Source organism: Sciurus vulgaris (assembly GCF_902686455.1).
Source record: "Sciurus vulgaris genome assembly, chromosome: 7".
NCBI classification, from domain to species: Eukaryota; Metazoa; Chordata; class Mammalia; order Rodentia; family Sciuridae; genus Sciurus; species Sciurus vulgaris.
The window spans coordinates 119,064,274-119,082,944 of record NC_136467.1 but is presented as its reverse complement, the minus strand read 5'-3'; the positions used below and the strand labels follow the sequence as shown (position 1 = coordinate 119,082,944).

At 36.4% G+C, this 18,671-nt stretch overlaps 1 protein-coding gene and 1 long non-coding RNA gene across 2 annotated transcripts in view; both read right to left on the bottom strand.

Moving 5' to 3' along the window:
• BTBD9 (BTB domain containing 9) overlaps positions 1-18,671 on the bottom strand; it is a 447,416-nt gene that overhangs the window by 276,233 nt on the left and 152,512 nt on the right.
• Positions 9,800-18,671, bottom strand: part of LOC306666351 — a 28,370-nt gene continuing 19,498 nt past the window's right edge. Inside the window, exon 2 of the long non-coding RNA XR_013765278.1 lies at positions 9,800-17,836. This is a non-coding gene — a long non-coding RNA (uncharacterized lncRNA). The remainder of the gene's footprint in view (positions 17,837-18,671) is intronic.

Here is an 18,671-nt window from a genome sequence, read left to right as displayed (position 1 = left end):
TTTAAAACGGACCTAGAGACCTAAATTTACATAACTCTCCAAAAGGCAATTTTTGATTGAAAATCAGCTTGTTCAGCTAGAGCTCTGGTTAACTTAACCCCCACACCCAAGCCTTCTTACAGTTGTCAGGGTGAGTCAAGGATCACACAGGAGGAAGGCTCCATCCCAGACAGAGAGAGGCTTTGGCCTCTGCTCTGCCAACACTCTCCAGGACGGGACTGTTTTACCAATGCTCTCCCCACCAAAGCTCCTGGAGTGAGCGGAAGGCACAGATAACCTCTCTAACCTGACAAGTGCAAAATCCTTAAGACACAAAAGATAAAATCACCTTGGGGAAAAAAAATCCTTAACACATAAGGAAAGGAAAGGAAAGGAAAAAGAAAAGGGGAGAAAGAAAATCCTAACGAGGAAGATGGAGGTGGAAAATGAAAATTTTCACAAGCCAAGATGTAAATTAAAATTAAAAAGGGACAAGGACAGTGTTCTATCTCATTATATTCCATTCCAAAATTTAGTAGCTGACAATTACCAAGCACACTACAAGCCAGTTCCCATCCCCTTCTTTTTGTGCTGGCATATAATCTCTTAATAAAGGTTATTCCAATCAACCCTTTGTCCCCAAGTTTCCATTACAATATTTATGAGGACCATATGAGGAAATAATTGATATAACCACATAGCCCATCTGGGTACCATTCACTCTTAATTCAGAGACCATACAGTAACAGTGTTTAGTTCTGGGTGCTACACTTTAAAAAGGTCACAGGAAAACTGAAATGCATTCAGAGGCATGTGTCTAGGACAGGAAAAGGACTCAAAAGCAAGTGAGAATCTAGATGTGTTCTGCTTACAGAAGAGAGGCTTTCTAATACCTGAAGGGCTCTCACGTGGGAAAGGGCCTATTACTTTTTGTGTATGTGGCCTCCAGGGGGTAGAGCTAAAATCATGGATAGAATAGACAGAAAAATTTCAGCTCACTAGAAGGAAAAAAAAAAAAATTCTAACCAGCAAATCTATTCAAATACAGAATAGGCTGCCCCAGAGGACAGCCCAGGTCATGCCAAGGGTAGACGACCACTTAACAGAGTTGCTTGGGAAAGGGTTTAAGTACTGGCTGAAGATTTGGGAACAGGTCATTGTTTCTTTCAGTACTGTCCAAGGACAAACTGAATTAGAACCATCTAAAATTCTGATTGACAATTTAAGTTCTGAAAATAATTAACAGAAGTTCAGAAAATAATGCAGCTCTCAAAATAATGCAAAGTTCACTGACTCAGATGGGGACATGCCTGGGAACTGCATTTCAATACATGCTTAAGCTCTCCAGGTGGTTCTACAGCACACTCCCGAGACCAGGTAACCCAAGGAGGTGACTTTATCTAGCACTTAACCTCTAACATCACTGAGCTGCCCAGTTTCCCTGCTTCCATCATTTTGTTAGTGTTGTAGCCTCTATCAGAAAATGCCCCTCACTCAAGTTCTACTAATTCCTTCTCTTTGTTTCCTGAAAATCCATCCAGTCTTTAAAGAGCAGCTTAAAGAAATGATAAATAATTTCTGATTTTTCTATCACATGATCCCTGATTACTCCAAACTCCTTTACTGCTACTTTGTAACCCACCAGCAGAATTTGTTCCTGCACAGTGGAGTTAGAGCCAGGTACCCATGTACCAGAAATACTCTTGAGGGAGGGATTTCTGGCTCATTCTCCATTATCCTCACAGCCTAGCACAGACGTTGGTAAATACTGTGTTATAAACATAACCCAACAAGTATTTGCTGACTGCATAAGTGCCTTATGTGGTGGATATTTTATGCTTACCTAGGTCTAAGTTCTTCGAAGGCAGCTCTAGCACAGTGCTTAAACAGACCAAAATTTCGATAAATCTTGGATCAAACTCACTGATGAGTACCTGCCCCTTTCCTTTGGGTTTTCAGACAGTAAGGCATTTTCACAAACAGATCTATCAAACAGTGTCTGCGGTCAACTCTTAAACTTCCACTAATGTCCAATGCCTACCTCAAAACTTTTGCAAATGGCAAACATTTTGAGATTCCTCAAAGATCTTAATGATCCAGAGTAGCAAAAGAGAAGCAAAGAGCAACAACTCTATTTTTTTAAAAATATTTTTTGGTGGTAGATGGACACAATACCTTTATTTATTTATATGTGGTACTAAGGATTGAACCCAGTACCCCACATGTGCCAGGTAAGTGCTCTACCACTGAGCCACAACCCCACGCCCAACAACTCCATTTCTTTTCTCTGACACATGGTGTCCACCCTTGTGGACAAGGGTGGCATGGTGGCCACCCTTGACAATAACAATAGTGCCCAAGAGACAGTGCCCAAGGCTATGAAGAATAAATTGTGTCATTCGTCCTCCAATCGGGAGTCCCTGCTTCCACACTTACCCTTAACACTGCTCCTTCCTCTCTTCTAAAGACTGTCCAGCCTGCAGTGGAAAGGCCTCCCCTCACCCCGGTAGCCCCTTACTAATACTCTATTTCATTTCTGTTTCGCCCTAAGCTTCCTGGGTGAAATGTCACCACTGTCTGCCTCCACTTTTCAACCTCGATTTTCTCACTCACTGGCACTTGTTGCCAAATGCTCTTGCTTCCTCCTCAATCACTTCTCTCCTGCCATCCCTCTTTCTCATTCCTTTCTGGCACTAACTGCTCTATGTGAAACTGCACTGTGGAAAGCAGCATTAAATTTCTAATTGTCAAAACTAATGGTCTGGGGCTGGGGGTGTGGCTCAGTGGTAGTGTGCTTGCCTGGCATGTGTGAGGCACTGGGTTTGATTCTCAGCACCACATAGAAATAAATAAATACAATAATGGTCCATCAACAACTTAAAAAAAAAAAAAAACTAATGATCTACAATTCTTGGGTTTGCAAAGGAGTTTTACTTCATGTACCTGAAAAATACCATATATAGTCAATTTGAGGAAAAAAGACCTAGATGCATTTATAAATGTAAACATTAGAAGAAATGTAAGTTTTTAAAGATGCCCATTCTTTCCAAAGCATTTATTGATGTGGAATGGCTCTTCCCCTGATGTTTTCTAACAGGAGGTATTCCCCTGGTTCTCTTCTCTCTGCTCCCTTTCTCCATTTTGTCCTACAGATAATAGCACCAATATTTCTACTGGCAATAACTATCACTAATTAAACCCACTAAGCTATGTATTTTACATATTGTGGTTATTCTTCATAACAACTATAATATCATTCTCCCAATTTTCAAATGAGAACCATGAAGCTCAGGAAGGTCAATAACTCATTCCCTAAGGTCGGACTACTGCTAAGGGATTAATCTGAGAGACTAACCCATGACTATCTGGTTCCAAAGCCAACATATTACAACACTATGCTGTCTCTTAATAACACTAATAGCTTCAATTATTATTGCAATCATTTGCAAACTTTGAAATTGCTATGTTTAAGAAAGCCATGTTTTAGTAAGATAAATGTAGTGGTGGTATTCAGGATGGATTGGAAGGGAATTAACTGGAGGTTGGCAAACCAATTAAAGATGTAATAATTTAGGCACAAGGCCATAATGGTCTCTGCATTAGGATGCTGGCAAGGGGAATAGAAAAAGTGATGGAGAATAGCATAAGGGAAATTATGAAAGATTAATCAAAAGAACTTGATGACGGCTTAAACACAAGAAGGAAGAGGAAAAAGAATCAAAGTTGATTTTAATTGTAAGTCTGTGTTGACCAAGAAACAAAAAGGGTGCCATGAGTTGAAATAGGGAAGACCAAGTTTATGGGGGAGGAAGTGATAAACTTCTTATTGTTACAACTATTGAAAGTAAAACAATGAGGTGACCTAGGTGTAGGAAGGTAATCATTTTAGAATATACTTACTTTTAAAAGAAGAGTAAAATTGTCTGTCTTTCATTAATCTGATACTGAAAATGATGAAAAGGACATCAATTCCCATAAGAATACAGGTCTCTGTCCTGAGTAAATACCCTGTGTTCCCTGGATGTGGCACCTTTCTTTTCCCAACTTGTAAAAAATGCAATGCCTGCGAATTCCAACACCATTCAATTCAAAGAAGACAGTTAATAGGTCTCATCTGTTTAGCTGGAAAGCGTGTAACAGGTCCTTCATAAGAAGACCACAGACAATCGTTTGAGTGAAAATTTATGCAAAGTAACAGATTAGTAATAGTTTTACACCAGCAGGGCTTCATGTCTCATCATTTTATACAGACTACTAATAGAGTTTAGTATTAGAATTTGAAAAGGAACAGAAAATGGAAAGCTCTCCCCACAGAATTTATTGTACTCTTTCAGCTATTATGGGTTTCATTACAGATTTCTACTCCAAGGCGTTATTCTTTGTTTTATTTTCAAAATGTGGCTCATACTTTAAAAATGGCTTTCTGGGAAACCTCTGCATTTGCATGAATTCAAATGAAACTCTGTTCTCTGTCTGCTGTCATCATTCTGTTTAGCAGCTTGTTACATATTTTATAGGGTTAGAACGTGATTAACAATGGACTCCTTACAGCATTCCATAAAACAACAAAACCAACAGTACAGCTCAGCAAAGTAAACACCCAGAGTGCTCTTAAATATTTGGTTTTATAGTACTTAAATGACAAGTTTTAAAAGAACTAATACGATGTAGACGAGAATGTGGCTTCAGTACCACCCTCTGGCTGAGGACAGCCTGACAACTGGGTAGACTGAGTATGAAGAATGTTCCCTCCTTCACTCTTCCACATTCGGATGATATTCACTAGAACATCAAATGTCCTCTTGCATATCACCCCAAATGGGTAGAGAAGAGAACAGAGGGAATTAAATGCTACAATTGCAATAACTGCTATTTAAATAAATCAAGCTGTTTTTTGGAAGAAAACATCAGAAAATGGGATAGGCTTCACATCGATGTTTACAGCAGCACAATTCACAATAGCTAGGCTATGGAGTCAACCTTGGTGCCCTTCAGCAGATAAACTGTGGTATATATACACAATGGGAAATTACTCAGCCAAAAAGAAGAATGACTTTATGACATTTGCCAGTTAATGGATGGATCTGGAGACTATCATGCTAAGTGAAATAAGCCAATCCCCATGCTAAGTGAAATAAGCAATGGTTTTGCTGATATGTGGAAGCTAAATCACAATAAAGGGTTGGGGGGTAGAGAAGTTCAACAAAGGGGAATGAAGGGAAGAGAGGGGGAAACAGGAATAGGAAAGAGAGTTGAATGAATCTAACATAATTTTTCTACGTACATATATGAAAATACCTAAGTGAATCCCACCATCAGTATACCTACAAGCATGGGGTCCTAATTACAGTAAGACATATTTCATGCTGGTATAATTTTATTGAAATGGATTCTACTGTCATGTATAACTAAAAAGAACCAATTCAAAAAATGGGATAACAGGAATGTTGCCGACACATCCACAGCCCGGCCCTGAACTCCACATATTCATAAAACATGAATGGTTTATGCTGTACCTGCTGTACCACCAAGTCATGCTTTGGCAGGACAAAACATGGTTCCCCTTTGCTGAGGGAGATAACAGAAAAATAAATGCCACGAAGTTCTTCAAAGGTGATCAAAAGGTGCAGTGAATAATGACTCTGATGTTCTTCAAAATGAAAATTCTTCAAGCAAGTAGGTCTGGGTCTCAAGTAATTAACCTAACACTTACACAATGGATTGCTATAAAATATAATGAAGTTAAAGTATAAAACAGTGTCTGATAAATGTTAACTCAACGTTCATGTCCTGGTGTACAGAGCTGTTTTATTAGAGATGAGCACAAAGTATTAAAAAATAGGGGAAATATTTTATTATATACCTTATTAGTCTATTTCTGAGGTTAAAGAGTTTTAATGTTCACATATGGAATGGTGGGTTAGAAACCATGGAAATCATCCCTTTCTCAGAAAAATTCAAGTTGAAAATTTTTCCACAATGGTTTTTAAAAAGCATCATGAATATAAAATTATTCTGGAAATAATATTAATATGAAACCTCACTCATTTAACAAAAGCTAATTTTTAAAAAATGAGGAGACTCAATGTTGCTGCCATCTGGACTGCCCAAGAGGAACCAACATTTCCTGTAACCAGACATGTCTTTTCTTTTCTTTTTTTTTTTAATTTTTTTTTAGTTGTAAATGGACACAATATCTCTTATGTGTTTTATTTTTAAATTTTACTGAGGATCAAACCCAGTGCCTCATACATGTGAGGCAGTGCTCTACCACTGAGCTACAGCCCCAGCCCAGACATGTCTTTTCTTAAGAGAAGAATAAAACAATCTTCATTATGAAATAGACAAAGTCAAGGTTTGCCCAGGACTTACACAGTATTGCCCATGGTCTTTTCATTTTATGTTTATGTTAAAATTTATAGATAGTTAAATTTACCATTTTAGTGTACTGTTCTATGCAGTAAAGAAAAAAACATAGACTTAAGTACTTGCCACAACCACCACAAAATAGTTCCATCATCCCAAAGCATGCCCTAGAATTATCATTTTGTAGTGAAATTCTCACCAACTGCATCCCTGGAAAACACTGATCTGTCTTCCATTGCTGCAGTTTTGCTTTTTACAGAATGGCATGTAAATGGAGTCTGACAGCATGTAACCTTTTGAACCCTGCTTCTATCACTTGGTGTGAAGCACCTGAGATTCATCCATGCTGTGTGTTTATCAGTAGTTCATTCATCCTCACTGCTGCGCAGTGTTCCATAATAAAGATATGCCACAGTCTGTTCATCCAGCTACCAACTGAAGAGTACTCAGGTTAAACAGTATTTGTCAACTATTAATGATGTTACTGCAAACACTCTTTTAAAATTTCTGCATGAACTTAAATTTTCATTTGTCTAAGGACTAGAATAGCTGGATCATATGTAATTGTATGCTTACTTTATAAGAAACTGTCAAGCCGCTTTTTAAAATGGCTGTACCATTTTGTATTCCTACCAGTATTATATGAGAATTCCAATAATTCCCATCCTTGCCAAGACCTGGTGTCACAGGTTGTGCTTTAAAAGTCATTCTAGGGCTGGGGAGATAGCTCAGTTGGTAGAGTGCTTGCATTGCAAGCACAAGTCCCTGAGTTCTATCCCCAGCACTGAAAAAAAAAAAAAAAAAAAAGTCATTCTAACAGGGGTGCAGTAGTATCTTATGGTAGTTTTGTTATCTCCTTACGGTTGATTTGCATTTCCTCAATGACTAATCATGCCAAGCATCTCAACACGTGCTTAGTTGTCAACTGAATCATCTCTGATGAAGTTTATCTAATAAAATCTTTGGCCTTTTTTAAAATATGGTTTTACTTATTGTTGCATTTTGAAAGTTCTTTATATATTCTACATATAAATTCTGTGCCATGTATGTGCAGCTCGGTGAGGGAGGTGGAATGTGGTATGAGAGGATGAGGAAGTAGACCTAAAATTTTAGGTCTTAAAAGGCCTTGGAAGAGTTTGAAGGTGAGATCTCAGAAGGGTTTTAAGCAAAGAGAGTAATGTGATCTTCTTTAACTTATGACTGGTCTGGGGACCACATACATGAAGAGACCAGCAGGAAGACCAGTTAGAAGGCTGCTACAACCTGGGAAAGAAACCTGCTGGTGTCAACAGAAGTGGAGGCAGTGCAGAGAGCTACAGCAGAGGGATTCAAGATGCATTCAGAGATAAAACCAGCAGGACTCGCCAACGAAGTACAACAGGGAGAGCAAGAAAATGAAAGGATCGAGAATGATTCCTAGGCTTGAGGATGAAAGAACAGGATGGATAACAGTGACATTTACTGGGATGGATAAAAACTGACTGGAGGACTGAAAATTCAAGATTTCCACTGGGACAGGTGAAATCTGAAATGCCTAGAAGATATCCCAGAAGAGACTCCACATCAATAGCTGGAACACAAAGGAGAGGTCTGGTCCAAAGAGATAAACTTGAGCACTAAAAGCTCAAAACCGTATAAGAAAGGAGACAGAAAAGAATAGGGGAGTGCAGGAACAAGCTCTTAAGCACCCCAGCGTTACACTGAACTGTAATTTGCCCATTTCCCTCTCTCCCCGCCTGGACTGTAACTCTTCAAGAGCACACATCAGGTCTTTTTCAGGCCTATATTTAACAAATCCCGGTGGCTGACATGTAACAAGCATTGTGGATTCACACAGCAGAGTACATGAGGGAAGGTGACATGGGAATGAACAAGGCATGCGAGGACAGGTAAGGCAGAGGCACCCTAAGGAGACCGCTGTCTCAGTGGAACCTTTCAGGGCATTTTAGAGAGGTCATGATGAGCGATTAGCATTTCAAGCCAAAAGGAGCCATTCAAAACAGCACATTGAAATGTTTGTTTCTAAATGAATCGCTTTTTATCAAAAACCATTCTGAGGATTCTCTTTTCTACTTATTTTTAATCTACAAAATGAGTTCCTTCCTTTTATTGAAAAAGTTTACAAGGTAATAGGTCAAAATGACTGGCTAAATTGAGATTGAGTACCTTTGGACTGGATGATCCAAGTATGAATAAACCCCTGAAGTTCCTAAAAATGCAAAGGAACCAATAGTCCCTGCCACCCTACCCCAGATTCCTTTCACATTTGACTGGTTCTACCAAAAGACTTAAGAAATTGCTTAACAAAAGCCCAAGACAATTCTATCAGGATATAAGGTTCTCCTTCTCAACTGGTTAGCTTTATTGGAAAGTAAATATAACTCAGCAAAACATGGGAAGGAGAGATTCCTAATAGGAGAAACTCCCTACCCAAAGATACCTGAAATAATTTAATAATTTTCAAAACATTTGAGTTTTCACTACAGTAACATTTCTATACAAACATACACACAATTTCACTTTAAGGTCACAAACAGGGTAGTTTTGATTATTTGGAAAATGGAATTTACCATTTAAATATATAATGGTAAATTGAAGAATACATTGATTCTCTTTCTCTTCTCCTTATTAACAAATGAGAATACACAGAAAAATCTAAGTGTGACATAAAAGACAATTTTAAAAGCATCTTTAGCAGTTGAATACTTTAATTGTATGACATTAAATTTTCTATTTAAGGTATTATTTCAAAAATGTCAGCCAAAGCAGAGTTGATGTTACACAAAAGTCTGACCACCCTTCTATAGCAAACACTTTTATCACTGCATATTCATGAGCTCCCCACCATCTTCCCTTAGCCTGTAGTTAGGTGGAGCTAGGTTGTTGGTCCTGGCTAGTGGAATATGAGTGAAGGAATGTGTCACTTTTAAGCTGAAGAATTTAAAGGCTAGTGCACGACTCTTCAACTCTGGATTTCCCTGTGACCAAAGAGCCTCCTCTAGATGGTATGCCCAGCTATAGAGTAGTGGAGCTTCCATCAGCCTACGTCCCTGAGAGACTATGGAACCAAATCCCTGATCTCCAGTCCATGACTAGTGTCAATGGGCTTATTTCACTCAATAGATTTTTGTTATGCTGAGTTACTAGAATATAGCTTAGCCTACCCTTATCAATATACATTCACAGTTGAAAATCGTGTTCATAATAATGGGTAATCCGAAGGAGATAAGTTTAAAGACTAATTCTGGCCAAAGAACCCATTTTGCACTACACAGGTGAACATTTAATTTGCAAGTATAATTGTTTGCAAAAACCAAATTCTTTTAAAGTAGAGGTCAACATGTAGTCTTTGACTTTAGAAGAACCATTTTATTTCTTATTGTTACTTCCTGAATTGATCTGTCTATTATCATTTGCAGCACTACATAGATAGCCTTAGTTTTGTGTTGTTTCATCATCTTTGGGGGATCATCTCAAGCTAACTTATGATAAAGATATCAACGAGAATATCAGTTGATATAGATATCAATTAACAAAACAGTTCATTTAATACAATGGGGAATGAATGCTAATAATGATTTTTTTTCAGAGAGGTATGTTTGCAGAATTCTTTATAACATTGACCTTCTAAAGATGTGCGTTTAGATCTTCCACAGTAAGAAAATGCAAACTATCTTATTTCTACATGAGTTTCTCTATGTATTTACATTTTGTGTTTTCTTCCTTTCCAACTTAGCAATATCACAGCAATCACCTACCAGTTGGATCTGAGAGATAATAAAACCAGTCTGCCCCTTATGTCATTTCTACCCAGGAAGCTGACAACACATTGCTATTTGTTTTTTGGCTAGTACAACATTAGTCTAAACATCATTATGCATACTGCAGTTGTGTATTTATTTCCCTTTCTAAGAGAAAAGGAAAAATAATTTACCAGTGTAATATAAGAACAATAGGATACTCTAATAGCTAGTAAATTTATAATAAACAAAAAGAAATGCTTCTGCATATACCATATAGACACTCAGCCAACTAGTAGAATTTGTTACTATCATTTCAGAGTCAAGGCTTTAAAAATAAAAAAAGCTAGATAATTTAATAACTGATGAAATCTTTAATATTTGTCACGTAACTGTGAAAGTAATGAAATTTTGTTCTTCAGGAATTCACCTCCCTAGTCTTGAGTAAAGACTCTAGTCAAGTGCAGTCTTTACTTCACTCTGTTCATCTTCTGGAGGTAAAGGAAAGGACTCACACAGTTTTATAGCCATAGATAGACCTTGATGTCTCTAGTGTGAATTCCTCAGGCAAGTCAGACCTACCCTTGAGTCCTAACAATCTCTCCTAAGCTGATTAAACCTCTGATTTTTATAATTCTATTCCTTTCTTAAATAGAGTTTTTGTTTTAACGGTATTATTGAAGTTTCACTGAAATAAATTACACTTATTTGAAGTATATAACCTGGTTATTTGTGGTGATGGGTGCTGGGGATTGAACCCAGCAACACTATCACTGAGCTATAGCCTCAGACCTTTTCATTTTTTATTTTAAGTCAGGGTCTTCCAAGTTACCTAACCTGGCCTCAAACTTCAAATTCTACTGCCTCAGTTGCCTGAGTAGCTGGGATTACAATTGTATGCCACAATGCCCAACGAACCTGGTAATATTTGTGATAAACAAAACCATCACTACAATTGAGATAAAGAACACATCTACCACCTCCAAAAGTTTCCTTGGTCCCCTTTGTAATGATTCCTTCCCATACCTCCTTACTCCTCATCCCTGTCTCTATCTGTAGGGCCTTCTGGCACTACAGATTATTTTAAGGTTTCCAAAATTTTATGTTAATTAACCATATAACATATATTCTTTGGTTTGGCTTATTTCTCTCAACATAATTATTCCGAAGTTCATTCAGGTTGTTCTATGTTATCAGTAGTTCATTCTTTTTATTGCTGAATACCACAGGTTGAATATCCTTTATCTGAAATGCTTGGAACCAGAAGTGCTTCAAATTTTTAAGTTTTTCAGGTATTTGAATATCTGCATAAACTTTCATGGTTAAGAAGCCCTAATCCAAAATATAAAATGCTCCCAAGTTTTTGAAAATCTTGTCAGTGCTCAAAAAGTTTTGGATTTCAAATTTTGTTCTGTCATATAAAGGATGCTCAATCTGTATTCTACAGCATGTAATTTGTGTCACTATATGTTTCTCCATCCATCTGTAGTTGGACATTTGTACTGTTTCCAGTTCTGGATATTAAAAATGAAGCCACCATGAAAACTATGAAACTTTTTGTGTATCTTTATGTGGAGGCAAGCTTTTATTTTTCTGAATAACACCTAGGAGTAAAACAGCTGAATCTTATGTACACACATATTTTACTTTTTAGGAAACTGCCCGACTGTTTTCCAATGTGGTCATACATTTACATTCTCACCAGTAGAGTAGGAGAGTTACCACCTTTTACGTCCTGGTCAACATCAGGTATGATCAGTCTTGCTATAGTGGTTATCTTATTTTGGTATTTTAATTTGTCTTCCCTAATGACTAATGATGTTGAATATCTGTTCACATGTTTATTTTCCATTTATATATTCTTTTTGGTGAAGTTTCAGATCAAACCTATACCCTTTTCCCAATGAGGGAGGTTTTGTTTTGTTTCAATTAAATTGTAAGCATTCTTTATACATCCTAAAATCAAGTTAACTTATCTGATCTGTGATTTGCAAGTATTTTCCCCCAGTTTGTGACTTACCTTTTTATTCTCTAAAAAGTAAGAGGAGTCAAGGGTTTTATATTTGATAAAGTCCAATTTGTCAATTTTTTTTTCCATTTTTGAATCATGCTTTTGGTGCTATATCTAAAAAATTTCACCTAAGTCAAGGTCTTATATTTTATTCTTCCCTATACAAGTTTTATAATTTTAGATTTTACATTTAGATCAATAGTCCATTTAAGTTAATTTTTGTCTATGGAAAAAAGGTATGGATTGAAGTTCATTTTTCTATATGAATATCCGTGTGTTGAAAAAAGCTTTCCTTTCTCCACTGAACTGTCTTTGCACCTCTCTTAAAAATAAACTGTCCATAACTGTGTGGGTCTACTTTTAGACCCTCTATTCTGTTATATTATCTTTTATAACAATACTATATTATTTTGCTTAGAGTAGTTTTATAATAAATCTTAAAGTCAGATAATGTTAGGCCTCTAATTTTGTTCTTTTTCAAAGTTGTTTTGACTAACCTAAGCTTCTATAAATTTGCATATGAATTTTAGCATCAGCTTGTCCTTTTATTCAAAAGTACCTGCTGGGATTTTAATTGGGATTGTGTTGAATCTACAGATAATTTTAGAGAGAACTGACATTCTAACCATAGTGAATCTGGGTGTTTTTTTTTTTTTTTTTTTTTAATTGAACTGAGGATTGAACCCCACACAGGCTAAGCAAGTGCTCTACTACCAAGGTGCATCCCCACCCCTTTTTATTTTGAGTCAGGGTCTACTTAAACTGCCAGGATGGCCTCAAGTCTCCTGAATAGCTGGGATTACAGGTGTGCATCACTATGCTTCTTTCTCTACAATTTGGGTGTCTTCTAGTTCTCTTCCTTGCCTTACTGCATTAGCTAGAACTTCCAATACAATGCTAAATGCAGAATGGATGTTCCTGACATATTTCTGATGTTGAGGGGAAAGGATGCAAGGTATTCAACTTAATACCATCAGGTATTAAGTTAGCTGATTATATTACAGATAGCCTTTGTCAGTTTTACGAAGTTTTATTCTATTTCTTGTTTGCTGATATTAATTTATGGGAATGGGTGTTAGAATTTACAAAATTCTTTTTCTGCCTCTATTGTAATGATCACATGTTCGTTAGTTTGTTATGAATGCAATTGGGCCCTCTACCAAATTTATATTTTGCAGTCCTAGACCCCAGTATTTCAGCATGTGACTACATCTGTCACCAAATGTAGTTAACATTGGGTCATTAGGGTGAGTCCAAATCCATGTAACCAGTGTTATTATAAAAAGAGGTGATCAGAACACAGACAGCCACACATAAGAAGACAGAAGTCAAGGAAAGAGACTTCAGAAAAAAATCGAATTTGTTAACACCTTGATCGTGGACTTCTAGTCTTCAGAATCGTGAGAGAATAAATTTCTGTTATTTAAGCACCTAGTCTGTGCTTTTTTTATTATGATAGCCCTAGAGAAGTAAGAGCTTATTAAAATAGTACATTACATTGAAAGATATTTTTAAATGTTAAACCAGCCTTGCATTCTAGCGGGGGAAAAAATCCCACTTGATTACAATACAATGTCCTTTTTATAGATTACTGGATCCTATTTGTTAATCTATGTTCCTTGTGGGATGTCTGGTCAATAATTTTCTTTTTATATAATATCTTCTTCTGATTTTAGTAGTAGAATAATTCTGGACACAGAATAAGTTGGAAAATATGACTCCTGTATTTGTTCTTTTTAGTTATACGTGATGGTAGAATGTATTTTGACATATCATAGATACATGGAGTATAACTTCCTGGCTGTACATGATGTGGAGTTACACTGGTCATGTATTCATATATGAACATATGGAAGTTCTGTCCAATTCATTCTACTGTTTCTTCCAGTCCCATCCCTCCTTCCTTCCCCCAATCTGCCCTGTCCAATCAGGTGAAACACACACACACACACACACACACACAAAACCCTCCTACTGTGAATCAGCATCCACATATCAGAGAGAACATTTGGCCTTCCTTTTTTTAGGATTGGCTTATTTCACTTAGCATGATAGTTTCTAGTTCCATCCATTTACTGGCATATGCCATAATTTAATTCTTCTTTCTGGGGTAATATTCCATCGTGTTTACCACATTTTCTTTATCCATTCATCTGTTGAAAGGCACCTAATTCCATAGCTTAACTATTGTGAAACGTGCTGCTATAAACATTGATGTGGCCATATCACTGGAGTGAGCTAATTTTAAGCACTTTGAGTATATATCAAGGAGTGGGATAACTGGGTCAAATGGTGGTTCCATTCCAAGTTTTCTGAGGAATCTCCATACTGCTTTCCACAGTGGTTGCACCAATTTGCAGTCCCAACAGCAATGTATGAGTCAACCTTTCCCCCCACATCCTCACCAGCATTTATTGTTACTTATATTCTCAGTAATTGCCATTCTCAGAATGAGATGAAATTTCAGTGTTGTTTTAATTTGCAGGGAAATGACTCCTTAGTCTAGAAGAGTTTGTGTAGAACCGATGTCATTTCTTCCTTAAATATTTTGCAGTATTTGCCAGTAAAGCCATCTGAACTTTTGTGTAGAAAAGCTTTTAGCCTTAAATTCTATTTCTTTAATAGATATGTGGTTATTTCCAATTATATATTTCTTCCTGATTGATTTAGGTGTTTTTTTTTCATTTTAATAAATTTTTCCGTAACTACTAAGTTATCTAATTTATTATCTAGCAGTTGTTCATAATAATCTTTATTCTTCTTTTAATATATATATATTCTGTAGTGATGTCAACCTCTTTAAAGTTGATTGAAACTCTAAGCTTTCCAATCTTTTCCCTTCTTAAAGAGGGAAAAGAGACTTTTGTTGGTGGTAGTTGGTTCATGGTAGTAAACTAAAACTGCAAAGTATTTTTATGGGCACAATTTTGTCCATACAGATTATGTAATTCAGTTATTTAAAAAAAGTGAAGTATTAATTTTGAATATATGCTTTATCTGGAAATGGCTTAATATATTTAAAATACAAAAACCAAGGTAGAAAAGTCAAAAGATAAATGTGTAGGGTATGGCAGTTCTAATACACAAGGAGTGAATGGCCACCCTGCATGAACAGAGCTAGAAATAAGTATCTGTTTGCTTGTTTTAAAATATGGCTTTTTTCAATTATAATTTTAAGAAAACTAGAATATCTGGAATGCCCTTTATGCCCAGAGGAGCTTATATTGCTGATAAATTAAAAACATCAAAATTCAAGAGTAAAATCAACAAAAAAGTCTATGCTTAGCCAAGCCAACATACAGAAGCCATTAAATTTCAATAAATCAGAATATGTTAGTGAGAGTAGATTGACACAAAATGCAAATGACAGCTTTTCCTATTTGTGGTCCTGAATTAAACTTAAAAAAAAATTGCAGAATCAGAAGTTATTTAGTTTCCCTAAACCACAGAAAGTGCTATAGAAAAGGACCTTATCCTATTTTTTTGTCCCTTTTATCTGTTCCAGAAATTGTCAGACTGTTCACTTCCTCCCTCCTCACTTAGGAAAGAGGATGCCTATCATTTTCACATAAAAGTATTTATTTGTTTTGAATTTATGTTGTCAACCTCTCTGTATATAAAATACCTCAGTAATAAATCCAATGTAAAAAACCACAAATTATTTCTACTCATATAAGGCCATAATGCCAATTAAGATACTAATCAAGAATATTCCCAGTGGCTTGGGAGGCTGAGGCAGGAGGATTGCAAGTTCAAAGCCAGTCTCAGCAACTTAGCGAGGCCCTACGCAACTTAGTGAGACCCTGTCTCTGAATAAAATATAAAAAAGGACTGGGGATATGGCTCAGTGGTTAAGTGTCCCAGGTACCAAAAAAAGAACAGGAAAGAAGAAAGAGGAGGAGCGGGAGGAGGAGAAGGAGGAGGAGGAGAAGAATGATAATAATAATAATAATAATAATATTAAGGACAGTTTAACTTTAACTCAGGCCACAGAAAGTGAAAAAAAAAATTGTAAAGCAATTTCTTCTACCCATACTTCAATTGTTCAGGTTTAGCTGAAAACCTGACTTAATCACACAACACACCATTCCACATTTCCACCTACATCCCAAAGCCATTTTGATATCTCGCTGGTATTTCAGCTTCAATATGTCCAAGAGATTCAACAATTCATCAAAAAGAACCTCCTCTCTCTCCTCTTGACTTGTCCATTCCTATTCTGGCTTCATGCTTTTCCTAAATAATCAAAGCCTAAAACCTTGATCATCTTTGACTCTTACTTTCTCTTTCCATCTTCCTCCACTTAGTCATAATTGCCATGTCTGTAGATTCTAATCCAAGATGCCTTTCCAATCTGACCTACCTTTTCTATTTCCACATCCAGGTCTTTATATTATCATACCTTGTTTCCCCCCTACCTTCTTTAAACAGCTGTATTGAGGTATAACAGGCATACAATGAACTGCATATATTTAAAGTGGACCTACCTATCTCAGTTTGCTACAGTAAATTCCAAATAGGCTTTCTGAATTCTAATCTTTCTGCACCCTCTACCCCTCCTTCCAATCTACTTTACTCATGGCTTCTAAGAATATTCTTCTAAAGCACCATTAAGGCTGGGTAACTTCCTAGCTTTCAAGCCTTGTGATCAGCTGTCATCTAAACTCAACTTCCACTGGCTTGATACTGTCAAAATCCTACAGTCTGACCTCAACCTATATATCAACTTTTTTTCCTACTACCCTTACATCTACCTTATATTTAAGCCAAACAAAAGTACTTGCCATTCTCTAAATATATCCTTTCCCACTCATTAACTTTTGCCAGAAATACATTTCCTTGCTCTTTCTGTCTAAAAAATTCTTGGGTGTGGTTCAAGGTCTGGCATTAATTTGTTCTGGAAGACTTCCCTGATCAACCCTTCAAATACAGGCTTCATTCCATTAGACTCCTAGAGCTGTACTTCTGTTATCTCAATGCACGTGATTATATTAGAGTTATTTTGCATCTATAAAATTGTAAGCCCCTTGAAAGCAGAAATCATGTTTTATTCTCCTCAGTAACTCTCAAAGTTACTTAGGATAGTGCATTAAAATTCAACTCAAAGAAGACTGAACACTCTATTTTAGTATACCACTGTAGGCTCAGAAAAGATATTTAAAGATTTGGTCAATAAGTCAATGAATGAATATCACATATCGTAACCTCAGTATATAAAACTTTAATAAAGGAACATTTACAAGTAGAAATATAATTTCTTTGGGTATTCATCTAATTTTCTAATTTTTTATTTTTAAATTTTTATTTCTTTTTAGTTATATATGACAGTAGTATGTATTCTGACATATTATACATACATAGAGTATAGCTTATTCTAATTAGGATCCCATTTTTTGTGGTTGTACATGATGTGGAGTTACACTGGTTATGTGTTCATATAGGAACATAGGAAAGTTATGTTTGATTCATTCCACTGTCTTTCCTATTCCCATCTTCCCTCCCTTTCCTTTATTTCCTTTTGTCTAATCCAATGAACTTCAATTCTTTCCCCCACCTTACTGTGAGTTAGCATTCACATATGAGAGAGAACATTCAGCCTTTGGATTTTGGGGATTGGCTTATTTCATTTAGATTGACAGTCTCTAGTTCCAACCATTTATCAGCAAATGCCATGATTTCATTCTTCTTTCTGGGTAAGATTCCATTCTGTACATATACCACATTTTCTCTATTCATTCATCTGTTGAAGGGCACCTAGGTTGATTCCATAGTTTAGCTATTGTGAACTGCTATAAACATGGATGTGGCTGTGTCACTGTAGTGTGCTGATTTTAAGTCCTTTGGGCATACAGCAAGGAGTGGTATAGCAAGGTGATTCCATTCCAAGTTTTCTGAGGAATCTCCATACTGCTGTCTAAAGTGGTTGCATCAATTTGCAGTCCCACCAGCAATGTATGAATGTACCATTTTCCCCACATTCTTGCCAATATTTATTGTTACTTGTATTCTTGATAATTGCCATTCTGACTAGAGTGAGATGAAATCTCAGTGTAGTTTTAATTTGATTTCTCTAATTGCTATGGATGTTGAACATTTTTTCCTATATTTTTTGGCCATTTGTATTTCTTCTTCTATGAAGTGTCTGTTCAGTTCTTTTGCCCATTTATGACTGGGTTATATTTTTTTGGGGGAGGGGGTTAAGTTTTTTTAGTTCTTTATATCCTGAAGATTAATGCTGTGAGGTGCAAGTTGCAAAGATTTTCTCCCACTCTGTAGTCTCTCTGTTCATGTTCTTGATTGTTTCCTTTGCTGTAAAGAAGCTTTTTAGTTTGATACCAGTCCGTTTATTAATTTCTTTTTTTAAAATATATTTTAATTGTCAATGGACCTTTATTTTTATTTATATGTGGTACTGAGGATCGAACCCAGTGCCTCACACATGCTAGGCAAGTGCTCTTTCACTGAGCCACAACCCCAGCCCCGTATTTATTAATTCTTGATCTTACTTCTTGTACTTTAGGAGTCTTGTTGAGGAATTCAGGTCCTAAGCCGACATGATGGAGATTTGGCATGAG